The sequence below is a fragment of the Myotis yumanensis genome, unplaced genomic scaffold (assembly GCF_028538775.1).
Source record: "Myotis yumanensis isolate MYYU_CA2020_CCGP unplaced genomic scaffold, mMyoYum1.0.hap1 SCAF_14, whole genome shotgun sequence".
Classification (NCBI taxonomy): Eukaryota; Metazoa; Chordata; class Mammalia; order Chiroptera; family Vespertilionidae; genus Myotis; species Myotis yumanensis.
This window is the reverse complement of record NW_027223765.1, coordinates 3,606,929-3,612,516: the sequence shown is the minus strand read 5'-3', so window position 1 is coordinate 3,612,516 and position 5,588 is coordinate 3,606,929.

Sequence of the window (5,588 nt, the reverse complement as noted above, 5' to 3'; positions counted from 1 at the left end):
TTACCCCGCACAGCATGCTGGGACGGGGCGGCGCCCTACGTCCCGCCGCCGCGCACGCGCCACAGCGCCCCTGGCGGCCCCCGCGGGGAGGGCGAGCGCTCGCGCCACAGCGCCCCTGGCGGCTCCACAGCGCCCCTGGCGGCCCCCGCGGGCAGAGCACGCGCCAGAGCACCAGGCAGCAGATCCCTGGTGCTGGAGGGAGCCGCCCGGGGCTGGAAAAGCAGGCGGCCTTTTTGTCCCTTTTCCCCCCCCCCGGAGCCCTGCTCCGGGGTCACCGAAGCTGCCATCGGTGGGTCTGTCCCCATCCCCCTCCTGCCCTCCCTCACTGGCCAGGCGCTTCCTCCTCCATTTCATCTGTCCAGGGTCTGCAACCCACCAAGGCCCATGGAGTCCAGCTTCCCTGGATGGGAATTAGAAGAGAGAAGGAAAATTGGTTAAATGAGGGTCTCAGTAAATATAGTTCCAGAAGCAGGAAGAGAATTTGGGTCCCCAAATTCTAGAAAATAAATCCTTCGCTGCAAATGACATCCGTTTGCTATTTGCATCATGAAGGAGAACGATGTAGAAGCTGGGAAATTAATTCAGTGGGAAAGATGTTTCATATAAAGTTATTAATAGATACGCAAGTAAGGAGGCTTTCAATCGATGATACACAGAAAGACGGATAAGAGAGTTTAATAAGGGGTTGGTGGAGGAGCTACCTGGGAAGCCAAGGACAGAAAGAGGCTAAGACGGCCTGCGAGCCAGGGCCAGAGCTGAGAACAAGCCAGACGTGTCCACGAAGATCCAGACTCAGAGGAATGAACGCGTGGCGCCTGCGCTGGGTGCCCCGCGTTACAGGAACCGGGGGTGAGAGGGAAAGAAACACACATTTCCCCAGCGGAGGGTGAGGGTGATGAGGGAGGAGAGAAAAGGTGACGAAAATGGACTCCCTGCCCTTGGCTGGATGGTGAGCGGGGCAGGGGGGACAGAGTGGGGGGCAAGCAGGTGTATCCGCGACACAGCGGGACCCAGGGCGGCGAGCAGCTTATGGAGAAGGAGGGCCACGTTTCTCTGAGGAGTGCGGAGACCTCTCAGAGGACAGGGCTACGAGGAGGCCTGGCCCCAGGTGCTCTCTCTAAACTGGTGAGTGGGGCGGGGCAGCGGCTGCCCTGGAGGCTTCCCTCCAGCTGTCCAGGGTCCAACGATGACCTCAGAGGTCTGGGCTGGGTGGCAGCCACAGCCACCAGGGGCCGGGCCCGCGAGTGACTCAGCGCTCGCTCCTTTTCCTGCGTGAAAACTGCTGACAGTCTCCCCGGCCACCCAAGAGCTCAACGCCCGGACCCAGGCACAGGGCGCTCCCCGTCTGCAGGGTCCACCTTTAGTCTTCACCTGCCCTGTGGACAGAGTGCAAAGAGCCGACAAGTGTTTACACCCCAAGAGGCACCAACGGCAATATTCCCAGCAGGTGCAGTAGAAACCAGCGAAATACCCCAGATTTTGAGAGTTCTCTGACAGCTTCCTAATCGATTATTTATTGGCCGACAGGAGCCAGAGTCACTTTCTGTTCATCACGGCAGGAACAAAATGGAAAGAAAGGCACAGAATGATGCGCTGCTCTGCAATGCTGGTTAACTCCGGACGCTAAGATTCCCTCCCCCACTGGCTTCCTAAAGCTTTATATCCTCCCAATATGTCATAATTGTAAATAATTTATGAGTGAGCATAATTATGTCATTTGTATACTTAAGAAAACTAAAAGGAGGTGTGCTTTGTATGTTTTTTAAACTGATTTGCAGAGAGAGGAAGGGAGAGGGAGAGAGGGAGAAACATCACGGAGAGAGAATCATGGGTCGGCTGCCTTCCGCACACCCCCTACTGGGGATCGAGCCCGCAACCCAGGCATGTGCCCTGAGCGGGAATCGAATTGTGACCTCCTGGTTCACCAACCGATGCTCAACTACTGAGCCACACCGGCCGGGCTGTACTTTATTTTCCCCCAAAGAGGTCACCATAGCAGCGGAGATGACACACCCATACATGATGGCATAAGCATTGCTACGCCCGAGCTGGGGTGTCTGCAGTTCTGTTGCCCCAGGAAGCTGGGTGCCCGGGGCGCAGAGACCTAGGGCTCGGCTCACTGATGAGTCGAGATCTGAAAAGCCGGGAGCCGCTGGGGGCCAGCCCAGCCCGCCTGCCTGCGCTTTGTCACCCGCCACGTTCCCGCGGGCAGGGGCTCGGCGCTGGCTCAGATGCTTGGGCAGCCGCCACCACGCGCCAATCAAGCAAGCTGACTGTGCAGTTTTAAATTCACGCCAGGCCTGTCCCCGGAACAGGGGTGCATCCTGGGACGAGTCAGCCCCCCACAGGCTCGCTCTGTGCCAGGCTCAGGCCTCAAAGCACCGGGTGGCGAAGCCCTTATTATTCTGAATCGCTCAAGCGTGAATCTTGCTGATGAGCGCTGTTGGCCCGCTGCCTCGGGCGGTGATAAATGGAAGATGCAGAGCCGTGACCCTCTTCCTGCAGAAGTACTCCCCCTCCCTCAGCTCAACGTCCTTCCAGCCAGAAACCTTTCCTTGTCTCTAAGCGACTGTGGCTTTTGCCTCTGGGAAGGGGTGTCTGTGGGGGAGGGGAGCGTGCCCCAGGAACAGCAGGTGCGAGGGCCCAGAGGCTGGAGGCAGGGGTGAAGGTGAGGGCTGCCGTGCTGAGGCCACAGGAAGCAGGCCTGTGGCCTGTGCAGAATGGCTCCTTCCCCAGCAGGGGTCATGGGTTGGGTTTGCATCCGGCAGTTAGCATTTGGCTGCAGGTGGAGGGCCGGTTGTATTGGGGAGGGGTGGACGGGGGACACCCCGTAGGAGGCAGTGCAAGTGACCGCAGCCAAGAGAGCCCACTGATGGGCTGCCTCCTGCCTGCCCCCGCTTCCCCACTGAGGACCAAGCCTGCAACCCAGGCCTGTGCCCCGACCGGGAACTGAACCGTGACCTCCTGGTTCCTAGGTTGATGCTCAACCACTGAGTCATGCCGGCCAGGCTCATTCTTATGGCAAAAGCTCCCACTTCTGATTGCACAGGACTGCCACATGGGTTGGGCTTTAAAAAAAGTGGGTTTTTTTTTTTTGTTTTTTTATAGAGAGAGGAAAGAAGAGGGAGAGACACAGAAACAGCAATGAAGGAGAAACATTGATGAGAGAGAGAAACATCGATCGGCTGCCTCCTGCATGCCGCCTGCCAGGGACTGAGCCTGCAACCTGGGCATGTGCCCTGACCAGGAACGGAACTGGCCACGGTGCCCAACCAACTGAGCCACACCGGCCAGGGCCTCCCTTGGCTTTTAAAGGAGGGGTCTCCACTACCTTACGCTGCAGCCTGACAATAAATGAATGTGCGAGTTCTCGTATTCTATCCAGACAGACGAGCATGTCCAGGCGGCGTCCACAGGCGAGGAAAGCGAGGTGACCTGCCTGGAGGCGGCTCAGCCTCGTCCAGGCCATGGATACGCTGGGCTTTCCTGCTGGTCCGGCGTCAAGAGCAGCGTGGGCCTCGCTTCAGATTCTAGAGGAGGCAGAGGCCGGCTCCCCGCTAGAATCGCCCTCAGTGAGGACAAAGGACAGAAGCAAAGGCTACGTCTGGAAGTGTCATTTCCAACAACCGCATCGAGAGAATCTGCGGGGTGTGTGTGTGTTTACCACCCCCTGGGGGTTCCCACCACAGCAGCTGAGAAAAGGCAGAGAAGCCTTAGATCAGAGGTCCTCAAACTTTTTAAACAGGGGGCCAGTTCACTGTCCCTCAGACATTCCACACATGTGCACTGCGGGCCCGGGACGAGTCGGCTGCTAAGCAGGACAGGCAGCGGCGGCAAAAACACCTGGTGGGCCAAATGTTTTCGGCGGGCCGCATGTGGCCCGAGGGCCGTAGTTTGAGGACCCCTGCCTTAGATGGTCTAGGAGGACCTGCCAAGGCCGGCGGCCTGGTTTTTACGAGCTGATCTGACCAGGAAATATTGATTCCTGTAAAGGTTCCCTGAAGTCAGCGGGCCCGCTATTAATGCTCACGTCTCATTTACCATCATCCGTGGCGGGTCCTCTCGGTAAGTCCTCTCTCTTTCTGAGTTGACGTGTGAAGACAGACTGAATTTGATGGCTCCGCCTTGCATGTCCCCATGCGGCCTCGGGCAGGTTAAACTCTGCTGCCTTGTTTCCTCTCCTCTCAGGCGGGAATGGTGAGGTCCCCACCTCGAGAGCTGCTGGCACCTGGCACGTGTCCGGTGGGGGGACCTCACAGGAGCACCTGCTCAGGTCAGGGGTGCTTGGGGCTGAGCAACACTCAGGCTGAGGGGCAAGCCCACCGCCGGCTGCCCTCTCACCGGTTTTCCTCTGCCCTTTTGTTCTCTGTGGGTAACGGGGCCTGGACCCAGGAACTCGCTCTGCTGGGACAGCTGCCCACAGGGGGACCCAGAGGACCTGGGAGGCTGAGGAGGGGACCTGCACCAGGTAGTTTCCTCAGCGGCCAGTAGATGGCGCCCACACATTTTCCCCAGTTTCTGCAATGGCCAGTAGATGGAGCCCTTCACATTTTCCCCAGTTCCCACAGTGGCCAGTAGATGGCGCTCCATACACACACATTTTTCTCCAGGCAGTTCCCGCAGCGGCCAGTAGATGGCAACCACATTTCCCCCAAGCAGTTCCCGCAGCAGCCAGCAGATCCAGGTGCAGTTTCCCAGGCTGTTCCCACAGTGGCCAGCAGATGGCGCCACTCACAGCCCCAGCCCCGCTGAGCCACCTCCAGAACCAAAGGTCAGCTAGGCCCTGCCCAGTGGCCCTGAGTTCAGGAGTGTGTGCCTGCCCTCCTTCCTCCTGGCGGTGGCTGTTTCCTGCAGTCGCCACCTGCAGGAGGCCGGCGGGAATCACTTCCCTCGTTCGCACTTTCACACGCACTTAGTCATTCTTGGTTCTAAACTCTCTTCTCAAACAACAGGGACGATTTGTGTATCCCGCCTTGACCCTGACAGAAAGAAACACGCTTTGGTGTCTTCTGAGGAAAGCAGTTCTTTGAATACCATGCGACGTATCAAAGAACGTGTACACATTTCAAAAACAGGCGGTCCCACAGGAAACTGAGCCAGGGGTTTGAACACGAACTTTACAAAGGAGGGTGTGCAAATGCCTAACGAACGCGAGACTGTGCATTTAGGGAAAGACAAATTAAAGCTCTAATGAGATACCGCTGGGGTGGATTCATGTTAAATTACGGGAAATGCCAAATGTGGACCAGGCTGTGGGACAATGGGCCGCCCCAACACCCGGATCTGACGGAAAGTGGTGGCAGCCGCCGGGAGCGCCCGCAGCCATGTGCACGGAGCTCACCAGGCCCCGGCCCAGCAGCCGCAGGAGCAGGCACATCCCCACAGAAATGCAGGCACAGGAATTGGCAGGGAAGCCACCGCCATGTCCTCCGGAAATGGAACGGGTATGAGACTGACAAACTGATGTGGGACAAGTTTTCTAGCAATATCTGCCTGTTGCAGTGGCCTGGAACCCATCCAGGCATCTCTGAGGTCTGCCTGTGTATTCATTTTCTTTCTTTCTTTTCTTTGGTTTTTTTGTTTTTGTT